The sequence below is a fragment of the Pseudophryne corroboree genome, unplaced genomic scaffold (assembly GCF_028390025.1).
Source record: "Pseudophryne corroboree isolate aPseCor3 unplaced genomic scaffold, aPseCor3.hap2 scaffold_667, whole genome shotgun sequence".
Classification (NCBI taxonomy): domain Eukaryota; kingdom Metazoa; phylum Chordata; class Amphibia; order Anura; family Myobatrachidae; genus Pseudophryne; species Pseudophryne corroboree.
This window is the reverse complement of record NW_026970254.1, coordinates 101,568-120,147: the sequence shown is the minus strand read 5'-3', so window position 1 is coordinate 120,147 and position 18,580 is coordinate 101,568.

Genomic DNA, 18,580 nt, shown 5'->3' with positions numbered 1-18,580 from the left:
GGCCTAGTAGATGTTTGTACCCAGATGCAATCGCGATTTTATAGGCTACGGATTGCTGACGTTAGCAAGTAAAGCTGGTGTCTAGGAATGTAAAGAGATGCGCACTGGAGCCATCGCACACTCAATCGCAATTGCGCACTTATTCGCAGCCTTACGCAATAACGAGGAACATTGGTGTAAGGGTTGCCCCATGGCTACGCAAACTGAACACAGCAGTAGCAATGCAGGAGCCATGTTTCTGTACGTACAAGCTCGCATCCGATGGCAGATACCCGCCCTGTAAACAGCCATGACACGCCTGCCCATTAACACCTCCAACCGGTCTCTTCCTGTCACTCACTTTTCCCTGAAATCCTCACTGAGAGTGGGATTACAGCGGCAGCTATGCGCATTGTGATCGCAGCACATGCGCAGTCTGCCGATAATCTCCCATCGTGTGATAATCGGCCATTGCGTGCACACATGAATTACAATGGTAGTAAATAAATTTATATTGTTTTTGTGCAGGGTAAATACTGGCGGCTATTCTATGTAGCCCACACATGCCAGGCAGTTTTATGTTTACGCTGCAATTTAAATTACCCCACCCAAATCTAAGGGGTATATTTACTAAAGTGCGGGTTTATAGAAAGGAGCTGCTGCCCACAGCAACCAATCAGATTCTAGTTATTACTGTATCTTCTACAAGGTGCTAGATAAATGATAAGTAAAAGTTATTGGTTGCTATGAGCAACATCTCCACTTCTATAAACCCGCACTTTAGTAAATATTAGTGATGAGCGGGTTCGGTTCCTCGGAAACCGAACCCCCCCAAACTTCACCCATTTTACACGGGTCCGAGGCATACTCGGATTCTCCAGTATGGCTCGGTTAACCCGAGCGCGCCTGAACGTCATCATCCCGCTGTCGGATTCTCGCGAGATTCGGATTCTATATAAGCAGACGCGCGTCGCCGCCATTTTCACTCGTGTATTGAAAATGTTAGGGAGAGGACGTGGCTGGCGTCCTCTCCGTTTATTAATGTTGATGCAAATATTTGTGCTTATTGCTTAATTGTGGGGACTGGGGAGCAGCTGTATTATATAGGAGGAGTACAGTGCAGAGTTGTGCTGACAGTGACCACCAGTATACGTTGTCTGCCTGAAAAACACTCCATATCTGTGCTCAGTGTGCTGCATATATCTGTGCTCACACTGCTTAATTGTGGGGACTGGGGAGCAGCTGTATTATATAGGAGGAGTACAGTGCAGAGTTTTGCTGACAGTGACCACCAGTATACGTTGTCTGCCTGAAAAACACTCCATATCTGTGCTCAGTGTGCTGCATATATCTGTGCTCATACTGCTTAATTGTGGGGACTGGGGACCAGCAGTATTATATAGGAGGAGTACAGTGCAGAGTTTTGCTGACAGTGACCACCAGTATACGTTGTCTGCCTGAAAAACACTCCATATCTGTGCTCAGTGTGCTGCATATATCTGTGCTCACACTGCTTTATTGTGGGGACTGGGGACAACCAGTATATCATATAGGAGGCGTACAGTGCAGAGTTTTGCTGACCAGTGACCACCAGTATAGGTTGTCTGCCTGAAAAACACTCCATATCTGTGCTCAGTGTGCTGCATATATCTGTGCTCACACTGCTTTATTGTGGGGACTGGGGACCAGCAGTATTATATAGGAGGAGTACAGTGCAGAGTTTTGCTGACAGTGACCACCAGTATATATAGCAGTACGGTACGGAAGGCCACTGCTCTACCTACCTCTGTGTCGTCAAGTATACTATCCATCTAGATTCTATACCTGTGGTGCATTTTAGTTTTGCAGTTTGCTGACAGTGACCACCAGTATATATAGCAGTACGGTACGGAAGGCCACTGCTCTACCTACCTCTGTGTTGTCAAGTATACTATCCATCTAGATTCTATACCTGTGGTGCATTTTAGTTTTGCAGTTTGCTGACAGTGACCACCAGTATATATAGCAGTACGGTACTGAAGGCCACTGCTCTACCTACCTCTGTGTCGTCAAGTATACTATCCATCTAGATTCTATACCTGTGGTGCATTTTAGTTTTGCAGTTTGCTGACAGTGACCACCAGTATATATAGCAGTACGGTACGGAAGGCCACTGCTATACCTACCTCTGTGTCGTCAAGTATACTATCCATCTAGATTCTATACCTGTGGTGCATTTTAGTTTTGCAGTTTGCTGACAGTGACCACCAGTATATATAGCAGTACGGTACGGAAGGCCACTGCTCTACCTACCTCTGTGTTGTCAAGTATACTATCCATCCATACCTGTGGTGCAGTTCAGTTGTGCGCAGTATGTATAGTAGTAGGCCATTGCTATTGATACTGGCATATAATTCCACACATTAAAAAATGTGGAGGTTAAAATAGGGAAAGATCAAGATCCACTTCCACCTCGTGCTGAAGCTGCTGCCACTATTCATGGCCGAGACGATGAAATGCCATCAACGTCGTCTGCCAAGGCCGATGCCCAATGTCATAGTAGAGAGCATGTAAAATCCAAAAAACAAAAGTTCAGTAAAATGACCCAAAAATCAAAATTGAAAGCGTCTGATGAGAAGCGTAAACTTGCCAATATGCCATTTTCGGCACGGAGTGGCAAGGAACGGCTGAGGCCCTGGCCTATGTTCATGGCTAGTGGTTCAGATTCACATGAGGATGGAAGCACTCATCCTCTCGCTAGAAAACTGCAGTGCCACTCCTAGATGGGCCAGCTGTTTGTGTCGGCCACTTGTGTCGCTTAGCTTAGTCACACAGCGACCTTGGTGCGCCTCTTTTTTTCTTTGCATCATGTGCTGTTTGGGGACAATTTTTTTGAAGTGCCATCCTGCCTGACACTGCAGTGCCACTCCTAGATGGGCCAGGTTTTTGTGTCGGCCACTTGTGTCGCTTAGCTTAGTCACACAGCGACCTTGGTGCGCCTCTTTTTTTCTTTGCATCATGTGCTGTTTGGGGACTATTTTTTTGAAGTGCCATCCTGCCTGACACTGCAGTGCCACTCCTAGATGGGCCAGGTGTTTGTGTCGGCCACTTGTGTCGCTTAGCTTAGTCACACAGCGACCTTGGTGCGCCTCTTTTTTTCTTTGCATCATGTGCTGTTTGGGGACAATTTTTTTGAAGTGCCATCCTGCCTGACACTGCAGTGCCACTCCTAGATGGGCCAGGTGTTTGTGTCGGCCACTTGTGTCGCTTAGCTTAGCCATCCAGCGACCTCGGTGCAAATTTTAGGACTAAAAATAATATTGTGAGGTGTGAGGTGTTCAGAATAGACTGAAAATGAGTGGAAATTATGCTTATTGAGGTTAATAATACTATGGGATCAAAATGGTTCCCGTATGAATGGTCGACCATGTTATGGTCGACAGTCATTAGGTCGACCACTATTGGTCGACATTGACCTGGTCGACATGGACACATGGTCGACACATGAAAGGTCGACATATGAAAAGGTCGACATGAGGTTTTTTTTACTTTTTTTGGTGTCGTTTTTTGCGTAAAGTGACTGGGAACCCCAATAAGTGCACCGCATCCCCTCGCATGGCTCGCTTCGCTCGCCATGCTTCGGGCATGGTGCCTTCGCTCCGCTACCGCTTCGCTCGGCACACTTTACCGTTCCAATCGTAGTCCATGTGGATCGTAAAGTATGGAAAAGTTCCCCAAAAGAAAAAAAAGTTAAAAAACTCATGTCGACCTTTTCACATGTCAACCTTTCATGTGTCGACTATGTGTCCATGTCAACCATGTCAATGTCGACCAATAGTGGTTGACCTAATGACTGTCGACCATAACATGGTCGACCATGTGAACGGATACCATCAAAATGACCCCCAAATTCTATGATTTAAGCTGTTTTTGAGGGTTTTTTGTAAAAAAACACCCGAATCCAAAACACACCCGAATCCGACAAAAAAAATTCAGGGAGGTTTTGCCAAAACGCGGCCGAATCCAAAACACGGCCGCGGAACCGAATCCAAAACCAAAACACAAAACCCGAAAAATTTCCGGTGCACATCACTAGTAAATAATAATATACCCTTAAATCTCTCTGCACGTTTCATCTGCCCCACCTGCAGTGCAACATGGACTTGCCCAAGTACAGACATAGGAGTAACTTTACTAAAGCTTCTAAAACAGAGAATGGGTGATGTTGCCCATAGCAACCAATCATATGCTGTCTATCATTTCTCTAGTGCCTGTTAGAAAACGATGGGCAGCGTCTGATTGGTTTACCCCTTACTGTATTTGCTTGTAAATGAGAATCAGGCCCTCTGCAACGATGTCTGTATACAGTCAGAAGAACGCCAGAGAGGATTCTGGGTCATATGCATAGTCACAACAATCTCTACAGCGTCTCTATCAGTCTACCGCTCGGCTGCCCCTTATTTATCTTTTTATGTTTCCTAATCCTGAGTGAAATTGTCACCTGTGTCTTTTTGTCGCAAATATTCATAAATATTAATTTCCTTTTGCGTTCAGAACCGTCGCACATTCCTGGGGAGCGTTTAGGGGTCTCTACATTAGCTATGTGTGTGTCTGACATGTCTCACACACTGTCCTCATAGTGAAGCCTCTGTCACCTCCTCTGAATTTGCCGATCCGAGCTGGGATCAGAGCCCGCCTCGGGTTTTCCTGCCCGCCTCGACTACGTCATCGAGGCAAAACGTCATCATCCCGCTGTTGTATTCTCGCAGGGTTTTGGATTCTATATAAGCCCGGGTCCTGGCGCCATCTTTACTCAGGCATTGGAGAGTGCACAGCGCGGATGTGTCCATGCTGTATGCTTTAAAAAAACAAAACACAAGAAGCTAGAAGACGTTGTCAGGAAGGCTGGGGTTAGGGGAGGGGGCAGGAGACTCGGAGCGGAGGGCTGGTGCTGGGATAACATTTCTAGGCTGCGCTGTGTGACTAGACTAATCTGATTTATTTCACATACATAAAGGGGCTGCCACGTGGGGCTGTGTACTGTATAGGGGTGTGTACTGTGTAGGGGCTGTGTACTGTGTAGGGGATGTGTACTGTATAGGGACAGTGTACTGTGTAGGGACTGTATAGTGTATAGGGGCTGTGTACTGTAAAGGGGCTGTGTACTGTATAGGGGCTTTATAGTGTATAGGGGCTGTGTACTGTGTAGGGGCTGTATAGTGTATAGGGGCTGTGTACTGTGTAGGGACTGTATACTGTATAGAAGTGCTTATAAATATACTGTGTCTGTGTATAGGTGTACTCTGTTAGAGCTGTGTAATATAGGGGTGCTCTGCATACTGTGGCTGTGTATAGGTGTGCGCTATCTCTAAGGGGCTGTGTATAAGTGTGCTCTATCTTTAAGGGGCTGTGTATAGGGTGCTCTACATAATACTGGGACTATGTATAGGTGTGCTCTATCTATAAGGGGCTGTGTATAGGGTGCTCTACATAATACTGGGACTATGTATAGGTGTGCTCTATCTATAAGGGGCTGTGTATAGGGTGCTCTACATAATACTGGGACTATGTATAGGTGTGCTCTATCTATAAGGGGCTGTGTATAGGGTGCTCTACATAATACCGTGGCTGTGTATAGGTGTGCTCTATCTATAAGGGGCTGTGTATAGGGTGCTCTACATAATACTGGGACTATGTATAGGTGTGCTCTATCTATAAGGGGCTGTGTATAGGGTGCTCTACATAATACTGGGACTATGTATAGGTGTGCTCTATCTATAAGGGGCTGTGTATAGGGTGCTCTACATAATACTGGGACTATGTATAGGTGTGCTCTATCTATAAGGGGCTGTGTATAGGGTGCTCTACATAATACTGGGACTATGTATAGGTGTGCTCTATCTATAAGGGGCTGTGTATAGGGTGCTCTACATAATACTGGGACTATGTATAGGTGTGCTCTATCTATAAGGGACTGTGTATAGGGTGCTCTACATAATACTGGGACTATGTATAGGTGTGCTCTATCTATAAGGGACTGTGTACATGGTGCTTTATATAATACTGTGGCTTTGTATAGGTGTGCTCTATCTATAAGGGACTGTGTATATGGTGCTTTATATAATACTGTGGCTGTGTATAGGTGTGCTCTGTATATAAGCGGCTGTGTATATGGTGCTTTATATAATACTGTGGCTGTGTATAAGTGTGCTCTATCTATAAGGGGCTGTGTATAGGGTGCTCTGCATACTGTGGCTGTGTATAGGTGTGCTCTATCTATAAGGGGCTGTGTATAGGATGCTCTACATAATACTGTGGCTATGTATAGGTGTGCTCTATCTATAAGGGGCTGTGTATATAGGGTGCTCTACATAATACTGTGGCTATGTATAGGTGTGCTCTATCTATAAGGGGCTGTGTATAGGGTGCTCTACATAATACTGGGGCTGTGTATAGGTGTGCTCTATCTCTAAGGGGCTGTGTATAGGGTGCTCTACATAATACTGTGGCTATGTATAAGTGTGCTCTATCTATAAGGGGCTGTGTATAGGGTGCTCTACATAATACCGTGGCTGTGTATAGGTGTTCTCTATCTATAAGGGGCTGTGTATAGGGTGCTCTACATAATACTGGGGCTGTGTATAGGTGTGCTCTATCTATAAGGGGCTGTGTGTGTATAGGGTGCTCTACATAATACTGTGGCTATGTATAGGTGTGCTCTATCTATAAGGGGCTGTGTATAGGGTGCTCTACATATTACCGTGGCTGTGTATATGTGTACTCTATCTATAAGGGGCTGTGTATATAGTGCTGTATATAATAATGTGGCTATGTATAGGTGTGCTCTATCTATAAGGGGCTGTGTATAGGGTGCTCTACATAATACTGTGGCTGTGTATAGGTGTGCTCTATCTATAAGGGGCTGTGTATAGGGTGCTCTACATAATACTGGGGCTGTGTATAGGTGTGCTCTATCTATAAGGGACTGTGTACATGGTGCTTTATATAATACTGTGGCTTTGTATAGGTGTGCTCTATCTATAAGGGGCTGTGTATATGGTGCTTTATATAATAATGTAGCTGTGTATAGGTGTGCTCTATCTATAAGGGGCTGTGTATAGGGTGCTCTGCATAATACTGTGGCTATGTATAAGTGTGCTCTATCTATAAGGGGCTGTGTATAGGGTGCTCTGCATAATACTGTGGCTGTGTATAGGTGTGATCTATCTATAAGGGGCTGTGTATAGGGTGCTCTACATAATACTGGGGCTGTGTATAGGTGTGATCTATCTATAAGGGGCTGTGTATAGTGTGCGCTACATAATACTGTGGCTATGTATAAGTGTGCTCTATCTATAAGGGGCTGTGTATAGGGTGCTCTGCATAATACTGTGGCTGTGTATAGGTGTGATCTATCTATAAGGGGCTGTGTATAGGGTGCTCTACATAATACTGTGGCTGTGTATAGGTGTGCTATCTATAAGGGGCTGTGTATAGGGTGCTCTGCATAATACTGTGGCTGTGTATAGGTGTGATCTATCTATAAGGGGCTGTATATAGGGTGCGCTACGTAATACTGTGGCTATGTATAAGTGTGCTCTATCTATAAGGGGCTGTGTATAGGGTGCTCTGCATAATACTGTGGCTGTGTATAGGTGTGCTCTATCTATAAGGGGCTGTGTATAGCGTGCTCTGCATAATACTGTGGCTGTGTATAGGTATGCTCTATCTATAAGGGGCTGTGTATAGGGTGCTCTACATAATACTGTGGCTGTGTATAGGTGTGCTCTATCTACAAGGGGCTGTGTATATGGTGCTCTATATAATACTGTGGCTATGTATAAGTGTGCTCTATCTATAAGGGGCTTTATATAGGGTGCTCTACATAATACTGTGGCTGTGTATAGGTGTGATCTATCTATAAGGGGCTGTGTATAGGGTGCTCTACATAATACAGTGGCTGTGTATAGGTGTGCTCTATATATAAGGGACTGTGTATAGGGTGCTCTACATAATACTGGGACTATGTATAGGTGTGCTCTATCTATAAGGGACTGTGTACATGGTGCTTTATATAATACTGTGGCTTTGTATAGGTGTGCTCTATCTATAAGGGGCTGTGTATATGGTGCTTTATATAATACTTTGGCTTTGTATAGGGGTGCTCTATCTATAAGGGGCTGTGTATAGGGTGCTGTACATAATAATGTGGTTTTGTATAGGTGTGCTCTATCTATAAGGGGCTGTGTATAGGGTGCTCTACATAATACTGTGGCTATGTATAGGTGTGCTCTATCTATAAGGGGCTGTGTATAGGGTGCAGTACATAATACTGTGGCTGTGTATAGGTGTACTCTATCTATGAGGGGCTGTGTATAGGGTGCTGTGCATAATACTGTGGCTGTGTATAGGTGTGCTCTATCTATAAGGGGCTGTGTATAGGTTGCTCTACATAATACTGTGGCTATGTATAGGTGTGCTCTATCTATAAGGGGCTGTGTATAGGGTGCTCTACATAATACTGTAGCTGTGTATAGATGTGATCTATCTATAAGGGGCTGTGTATAGGGTGCTCTACATAATACTGGGGCTATGTATAGGTGTGCTCTATCTATAAGGGGCTGTGTATAGGGTGCTCTACATAATACAGTGGCTGTGTATAGGTGTGCTCTATCTATAAGGGGCTGTGTATAGGGTGCTCTACATAATACTGTAGCTGTGTATAGGTGTGCTCTATCTATAAGGAGCTGTGTATAGGGTGCTCTACATAATACTGGGGCTATGTATAGGTGTGCTCTATCTATAAGGGGCTGTGCATAGGGTGCTCTACATAATACTGGGGCTGTGTATAGGTGTGCTCTATCTATAAGGGGCCGTGTATAGGGTGCTCTACATAATACTGTGGCTGTGTATAGGTGTGCTCTATCTATAAGGGGCTGTGTATATGGTGCTCTACATAATACTGTGGCTATGTATAGGTGTGCTCTATCTATAAGGGGCTGTGTATAGGGTGCTCTACATAATACTGTGGCTGTGTATAGGCGGGCTCTATCTATAAGGGGCTGTGTATAGGGTGCTCTACATAATACTGTAGCTGTGTATAGATGTGATCTATCTATAAGGGGCTGTGTATATACTATATAGGGTGCTCTACATAATACTGGGGCTATGTATAGGTGTGCTCTATCTATAAGGGGCTGTGTATATAGGGTGCTCTACATAATACTGGGGCTATGTATAGGTGTGCTCTATCTATAAGGGGCTGTGTATAGGGTGCTCTACATAATACTGGGACTATGTATAGGTGTGCTCTATCTATAAGGGACTGTGTATAGGGTGCTGTACATAGTACTGTGGCTATGTATAGGTGTGTTCTATCTATAAATGGCCACGTATAGGGTACTCTACATAATACTGTGGCTATGTATAGGTGTGCTCTATCTATAAGGGGCTGTGTATATGGTGTTCTTCATAATACTGTGGCAGTGTATAGGGTGCTCTGTCCAACCTTAGTGTGTGACCGATTCTATTTTTTGCTGACAGAGATTTGTGCGTCACACGAAACCGCAGATATGGATGTCAAACAAGTGAAAGATCAGAAATATGTCCATGGTCGCTGCCGCTGCATCCATCTAGGCCTAGGGGTTTCTTTTTTTTCGTCAATCAAAATAATGCATTTTTGTTTTAATAACTTGTTCCATGTCTCCAATTTATGTCCATGGTCCGTCCTCCCAAGTCCTGCCCATTGCCAGCTTGTTTTATGGGGGCCCAAACAAACCAATCATTTCAGCCACAAGTGACAGTCCCTCTCGCTGAAGTGATTGGTTTGTTATACTGTGCATGTCCTGTTTAATTAATATACAACATAAGGGTGGGTGGGAGGAGAATTCCATATTGCACCTCTTTTCTTTGCGTTATGTGCTCTTTGGTGCATTTTTTGGGCACAGTTTATAAATCTGCCATCCTGTCTGACACTGCAGTGCCACTTCTAGATGGGCCAGGTGTTTGTGCCGCACACTTGTGTCGCTTAGCTTAGCCATCCAGCGACCTCGCTGCAACCTTTTGGCCTAAACTGGATAAAAACAATATTGTGAGGTGTGAGGTGTACAAAATAGACTGGAAATGAGCGGAAGTGAATGCTATAGAGGTTAATAATACTGTATGAATAACAACGGGGGGTGAGTCAAACCTGATCATAGCTGTGCTAAATTTCATCACATCTATGATAAGTTACACAGACATGCGGGGGGACGCCCAGCACAGGGCTAGTCCGCCCCGCATGTCAGGCCCGGCCGCACCGCACAAGTACAAAAGCATTGCACAGCAGCGATGATTTGTACTTGAAGAGCAACTCACAGCCAGCGCAGCTCCTGCGTGCTGGCCGAGAGTTACTCGTCGTTGTGATGGTCGCAGCGGCTGCGTGTGACGTCACGCAGCCGCTGCGGCCAGCCCCCCGCACAGTCTGGCCATGCCTGCGTTGGCCGGACTGTGCCCACAAAACATCGGCCAAACTCCACCGTGCTGCCCGCTCCCGTCCAGCGACCACCTCTGCCTGTCAATCAGGTGATCGCTGGGCTATGACTGGAATGCGTGTGTGCACTGCGGCACCGGCGCATGTGCACTTCTGACCTGATTGCTGAGCTGCGATGAACGGCATCGCGCGATCAGGTTAGAATATCCCCCATCATCCCCAAATTCTGTGTTTTTAGCTGTTTTGATGATTAAAAAAAAAATAGAACCAAAACCAAAACACACAAGGGCAAAATCAATCCAAAACCGAAACACGAAATAAAAAAAACCCACGAAAAATGTGCAGGCACACATCCCATTTATACAGGATAGATAGATAGATAGATAGATAGATAGATAGATAGATATACACAGACACATTATTATGACCAACTCCTACATTTGATGTTTGGCGTGCATAGCCCATGAAGTACGTCACGTGTTGTGCGCTGGCTGGGTGAATATATAAGGCGTGCGATAGGCCGTCTGCACACATATCACTCGTTGCTGTCATGGGCAAATGGGGCAATTTTTCTGAGTTGCAAAAAGAATGGATTATCAGCTTTCGGGCCAAGGGTGGCAGTTTTTCTCTGTGTTGAAGCTGTATCGTGACTGCAGAGCCATAACTAGACATCTCACTGCCTTGTGCTAGAAAGACAATTGGAGCTCCACCCCCATATCTAAAATAGGGATAGTGCGCACCTAAGGTGCACAGCAAAATAAAGGGGCGTGACTTCATGGGGAAGGGGCGTGGTCACAAAATAATGCCAATTCATATTATGCCGCACAGTAGTCTCCACTAAATTACACCACACAGTAGTGCCACTTACACAATACACCAGATAGAGCCCCTTATATACATTACTCCACGTAGAGCCTCCTTTTACACATTGCACAGGTAGTGTCCCCTTTTACACATTGTGCAGGTAGAATCCCCTTTTACACATTGCACAGGCAGAGTACCCTTTGGCACATTACGCAGGTAGAGTCCCCATTTACAGATTGTGCAGGTAGTGTCCCCTTTTACACATTGCACAGGCTGAGCCTTCTTTTACGCATTGCGCAGGTAGAGTCCCCTTTTACACATTGCGCAGGTAGAGTCCCCCTTTACACATTGCGCAGGTAGAGTCCCCTTTTACACATTGTGCAGGTAGAGCCCCCTTTTACATATTGCACAGACAGAGCCCCCTTTTACACATTGCACAGACAGAGCCCCCTTTTACACATTGCACAGGCAGAGCCCCCTTTTACACATTGCGCAGGCAGAGCCCCCTTTTACACATTGCGCAGGCAGAGCCCCCTTTTACACATTGCACAGACAGAGCCCCTTTTACACATTGCACAGGCAGAGCCCCCTTTTACACATTGCACAGGCTGAGCCTTCTTTTACACATTGCACAGGCAGAGCCCCCTTTTACACATTGCACAGGTAGAGTCCCCTTTGACACATTGCGCAGGCAGAGCCCCCTTTTACACATTGCACAGGCTGAGCCTTCTTTTACACATTGCACAGGCTGAGCCTTCTTTTACACATTGCACAGGCAGAGCCCCCTTTTACACATTGCACAGGTAGAGTCCCCTTTGACACATTGCGCAGGCAGAGCCCCCTTTTACACATTGCACAGGCTGAGCCTTCTTTTACACATTGCACAGGCAGAGCCCCCTTTTACACATTGCACAGGTAGAGTCCCCTTTGACACATTGCGCAGGCAGAGCCTCCTTTTACACATTGCGCAGGCAGAGCCTCCTTTTACACATTGCGCAGGCAGAGCCCCCTTTTACACATTGCGCAGGCAGAGCCCCCTTTTACACATTGCACAGGCAGAGCCCCCTTTTACACATTGCGCAGGCAGAGCCCCCTTTTACACATTGCACAGGCAGAGCCCCCTTTTACACATTGCACAGGCAGAGCCCCCTTTTACACATTGCACAGGCAGAGCCCCCTTTTACACATTGCACAGGCTGAGCCTTCTTTTACACATTGCGCAGGCAGAGCCCCCTTTTACACATTGTGCAGGCAGAGCCCCCTTTTACACATTGCACAGGCAGAGCCCCCTTTTACACATTGCACAGGCAGAGCCCCCTTTTACACATTGCACAGGCTGAGCCTTCTTTTACACATTGCACAAGCAGAGCCCCCTTTTACACATTGCACAGGTAGAGTCCCCTTTGACACATTGCGCAGGCAGAGCCCCCTTTTACACATTGCACAGGCAGAGCCCCCTTTTACACATTGCACAGGCAGAGCCCCCTTTTACACATTGCACAGGCAGAGCCCCCTTTTACACATTGCACAGGCTGAGCCTTCTTTTACGCATTGCACAAGCAGAGCCCCCTTTTACACATTGCGCAGGCAGAGCCCCCTTTTACACATTGCGCAGGCAGAGCCCCCTTTTACACATTGCACAGGCAGAGCCCCCTTTTACACATTGCGCAGGCAGAGCCCCCTTTTACACATTGCACAGGCAGAGCCCCCTTTTACACATTGCACAGGCAGAGCCCCTTTTACACATTGCACAGACAGAGCCCCCTTTTACACATTGCGCAGACAGAGCCCCCTTTTACACATTGCACAGGCAGAGCCCCCTTTTACACATTGCACAGGCAGAGCCCCCTTTTACACATTGCGCAGGCAGAGCCCCCTTTTACAAATTGCACAGGCAGAGCCCCCTTTTACACATTGCACAGGCAGAGCCCCTTTTACACATTGCACAGACAGAGCCCCCTTTTACACATTGCGCAGACAGAGCCCCCTTTTACACATTGCACAGGCAGAGCCCCCTTTTACACATTGCACAGGCAGAGACCCCTTTTACACATTGCACAGGCAGAGCCCCCTTTTACAAATTGCACAGGCAGAGCCCCCTTTTACACATTGCACAGGCAGAGACCCCTTTTACACATTGCACAGACAGAGCCCCCTTTTACACATTGCGCAGACAGAGCCCCCTTTTACACATTGCACAGGCAGAGCCCCCTTTTACACATTGCACAGGCAGAGCCCCTTTTACACATTGCACAGGCAGAGCCCCCTTTTACAAATTGCACAGGCAGAGCCCCCTTTTACACATTGCACAGGCAGAGACCCCTTTTACACATTGCACAGACAGAGCCCCCTTTTACAAATTGCACAGGCAGAGACCCCTTTTACACATTGCGCAGGCAGAGCCCCCTTTTACACATTGCGCAGGCAGAGCCCCCTTTTACACATTGCACAGGCAGAGCCCCCTTTTACACATTGCACAGGTAGAGTCCCCTTTTACACATTGCACAGGCAGAGCCCCCTTTTACACATTGCACAGGCAGAGCCCCCTTTTACACATTGCACAGGCTGAGCCTTCTTTTACGCATTGCACAAGCAGAGCCCCCTTTTACACATTGCGCAGGCAGAGCCCCCTTTTACACATTGCGCAGGCAGAGCCCCCTTTTACACATTGCACAGGCAGAGCCCCCTTTTACACATTGCACAGGCAGAGCCCCCTTTTACACATTGCACAGGCAGAGCCCCCTTTTACACATTGCGCAGGCAGAGCCCCCTTTTACAAATTGCGCAGGCAGAGCCCCCTTTTACACATTGCACAGGCAGAGACCCCTTTTAACACACGGGGGGTGTGGGTGGGGGTGGAGTGTGTGTATTTTACTTACATGTGCTGCTCCAGTGTACCACCAGTCAGCCTTTGACATACATCCAGCCACAGAAGGGTACGTCTGTCGGGTTTTGGGAGGGGCGGTCCATTGTGCTGTAGCACTGCCCGTCTGTCTGTATGAGATGTAGCTGGGTAAGTGCGGCAGCAGTGCGGCTGTGCGGGTGCTAAGAGTGGCCCTGCGTGACTGGACAAATGGCACTGTTGTGAATAACTGTCGTGGAAACTGCGGCGCACCACGTGCCATAGATGTGAGATGTGAACGTTAGCTATGAAGGTGCGTGAGGGACGACCAACACGCTACAGTGGAACAACGCACTGTCAAAATGAACCTATGGGCTACCAGACGTGTGTCTAACATGACAGTTCAGACCGTCTAGCTCCTGTCCGTGCTGCACACGGCGGTTACTCTGGTTATTAGCTGGTGGTCATAATAATGTGACTCCACCGTTTATATGTATTATCTACTTTATATGTATAAATGAGAAAGCCCTCACTCACTACTCACTCATTCACTGACTGACTGACTCACTCACTCACTCACTCATTCACTGACTGACTGACTCACTCACTACTCACTCACTTACTCTCTTATTCATTCATTCACTGACTGACTGACTGACTGACTGACTCACTCACTCACTCATTCACTGACTCACTCACTCACTCACTCACTCACTCATTCACTGACTCACTCACTCACTACTCACTCACTTACTCTCTTATTCATTAATTCACTGACTGACTGACTGACTGTTAGGGTCTCCTGCCCTGTGCTGCCACGTCGTCATGGCAACCGGTAGACAAGTGCTAGCAGAGTAACCTGAGCGCAGCTGATACTCCGGTTCGGGTCTTTTGCTGTGCAGTGGTTATAGGCTCTGTGCACGGCAGGGGATCCGGTGCTGGTTTTTGTGCTCACAGTCTGTGAGGTCTGAGTGGGGCGTGGACAGCACCTGCTTTATAAGGCCTCTTTTCAGGGTAAGCAGATGCTGCTGAATCTCTGTTGGTTAGTCAGTTCATGAAAGTTAGCCAGTACTGTGTAGCTTTGTATTTGTTTGTTGCTTACTGCAAATAGGCCTGGGGATTTGGTATTACACTCTGCCAATCCAGACCTAGCAGTAAGACTGGAGTCAGTCGTTTAGCTTGCTGGGGTTCTGTTACTACTCTGTGAACCTAGCAAGTTTGCGGCTGTATTCTAAGACTTGCCTGTCTAATCCTGTCTCACTGTGCTAGGTGTCAGGGGTCAGTTTAGTGGCAGTAAGCTAAAACCTGTGCACTGCAAGTGAGAAATAGGATTGTGGAGACTCTCCTTGTGTCTATCATTCCATCTCTGACCAAGGAGTTTACTGCCACACCCGTTGGTAACCCTTTAGGGTTTTGCTGTTGCCCTTAGCAACAGCATTTCGGGTTCTCTACGTATTAAAACACAACATCTTGCTTTTTACATCTGAGCAGTTCTAATACAAGGGAGATACCCAGTTCCTTAGCCTCTGGGCTTCTCTGTTCACTTTGTGTGTATTTTGTTACCCTATCACCTTCTGTGTACGTTATGTCATATTCCCCAGTTTGTCTGTGAGTCCATTTGTTTTGCATAACAGTTCAAACACCAGTACATTCCTGCAGGCACTGGTGTGCATAACATATTCAGCAGCCTAATACTCCTGTTGAAATTTTGTAGGAATATGGAGCATACCCCTCAAAATACGTTGCAACAGGTGGTCGATCAGGTGCAGGTCCTGACTCGACAATTTAATGATTTGTCCATTAAAATGCACACCTCCCAGGCTGCTGGCGGATCTCCCGCAGCAGCAGCACCTGCAGGGGTTAAGGAGCCGAAAGTAAATCTCCCGGATCGTTTTTCTGGAGATCGCTCGCAGTTCTTTTGTTTCAAGGAGAGCTGCAAGCTATACTTCCGGCTTAGGCCTCAGTCTTCTGGGTCGGAGATTCAGCGGGTGGGCATAGTGATTTCCTTGCTACAAGGAGACCCACAGGTCTGGGCATATGGGTTGCAGCCTGACTGTCCGTCGCTTAAAAGTGTTGATGCTTTTTTTACGGCACTGGGCATGTTGTATGATGACCCTGACAAGACGGCCTCAGCCGAGGCTCAGATTTCGATCCTTAAGCAAGGGCGAAGGCCAGTTGAGGTTTACTGTACGGAGTTTCGGAGGTTGGCCCATGATACCCAGTGGAATGACCCAGCCCTGAGACACCAGTACCGAAGAGGTCTTTCTAACCAGATAAAGGACCAACTGGTACAATATCCCTTGCCTGATAGCTTGGATCAGCTCATGCAGTTATCCATCCGGGTGGATAGACGGCTGAGAGAGCGTAGGCTTGAAAGGGAGACTGAGATTTCCTTCCTACCCAAGGGAACCTCAGACTCTGAGGAATTTTCTGAGGAGCCTATGCAGATTGGGGCTACCCGCCTCTCCTCGCGTGAGAAGACGCGGAGGAGACAGCAGGGGTTGTGTTTGTACTGTGGGAATAAAGGTCATGTGGTAGTATCATGCCCAGAAAAGCCGGAAAACTTCAGGGCCTGAGGGTGATGGGAAATATCCTGTCAGGCCAGAAGTCAGAATTTCCCAAGAAGACTTTTATCATTCCGGTGACCTTGAAGATCCTCGGTCAAACTGTCAAGACTGAGGCCTTTGTGGACAGTGGGGCCGACGGGGTTTTTATGGACCGCCAATTCGCCCAGAAACACTCTGTTCCCTTAGTACCCTTGGCATCGGAAATTGAGATTTGTGGGTTAAACGGGGAACCATTATCCCAAGGTAAAATTACCTCTTGCACTAGCCAGATTTCTTTGTTTATTGGAGCCACACACTCTGAAAAATTGTCCTTTTATGTGACTGTCTGTACTTTTGCCCCATTGGTGTTGGGGTTACCCTGGTTAAGGGCCCACAATCCTCAATTTGACTGGGTCTCTGGGGAGATTCTTAGTTGGGGTACTGATTGTTTCAGGAGTTGCTTGAGCCTTCCAGTCAGGCTCTCGCAGCTAAGTTTGCCAGGATTGCCAGGGTGTTATGCAGATTTTGCGGACGTGTTCTCCAAAAAAGTTGCAGAGGTACTACCTCCCCATCGCCCCTATGACTGTGCCATTGATTTGTTGCCAAATGCTAAGCTTCCCAAGAGCAGATTGTACTCCCTGTCACGTCCTGAGACTCAGGCTATGGCAGAGTACATTCAGGAGAACTTGGCTAAGGGATTTATCAGACCTTCACAGTCTCCAGTTGGGTCGGGGTTCTTCTTCGTGGGTAAAAAGGACGGTACGTTGCGACCCTGCATCGACTTCAGGGAATTGAACCGTATCACGATTAAAAACTCATACCCACTGCCTCTCATTTCGGTCTTGTTTGACCAGCTTCGTACTGCCACCATTTTTTCTAAGATTGACCTACGCGGTGCGTACAATCTAATCCGAATAAGAGAGGGGGATGAATGGAAGACTGCCTTTAATACCCACTCAGGGCATTATGAATATTTGGTGATGCCTTTTGGGCTCTGTAATGCCCCGGCAGTCTTCCAGGATTTCATGAATGATGTGCTCAGGGAATATTTGGATAGATTCTTAGTTGTATACTTAGATGACATCCTAATCTTCTCCCATTCCCTGGAGGAACATCGGAAGCATGTACGCTTAGTCCTCCAGAAACTCAGAGACCACCGGCTTGGGGCGAAGCTGGAGAAGTGCGAATTTGAAGTTCAGCAAATCGCATTTCTAGGATATATTATCTCCCCAGATGGTTTCCAAATGGAGGGTTCCAAGGTACAGGCAGTCCTGGATTGGGTGCAGCCCACTAGTTTGAAGGCGCTTCAGCGTTTCCTGGGCTTTGCGAATTTTTATAGACGATTTATCGCTGGATTTTCGTCTATAGTGGCGCCCTTGGTGGCACTCACTAAGAAAGGGGCGGATGTTGCTCACTGGTCTTGTGAGGCTAAAGCGGCTTTTGCCCGTCTCAAAAGGGCATTTGTTTCGGCCAAGGTGCTGCGACACCCAGATCCAGAGCGTCCTTTTGTGGTGGAGGTGGATGCCTCTGAGATGGGTATTGGGGCAGTGCTTTCTCAGATGGGAGTGTCTGATAATCGCCTTCATCCCTGTGCTTACTTTTCCCGTAAATTTTCGCCTGCCGAGATGAATTATGACGTGGGTAACCGGGAATTGTTGGCTATTAAGGATGCACTGGAGGAGTGGAGACACTGGCTTGAGGGGGCTAAGTTTGTGGTCTCAATTCTCACTGACCATAAGAATCTGGCATATTTAGAGTCAGCGAAGCGTCTCAATGCCAGGCAGGCACGATGGGCTTTGTTTTTTGCTCGCTTTAATTTTTTGATAACATATCGCCCTGGGTCAAAAAACATCAAGGCTGATGCGCTCTCGCGGAGTTTTGCTCCAATCCAGGAGACCACCGAGGAGCCGTTGCCCATTGTTTCCCCATCATGTATTAAAGTGGGCATTACCCAGGACC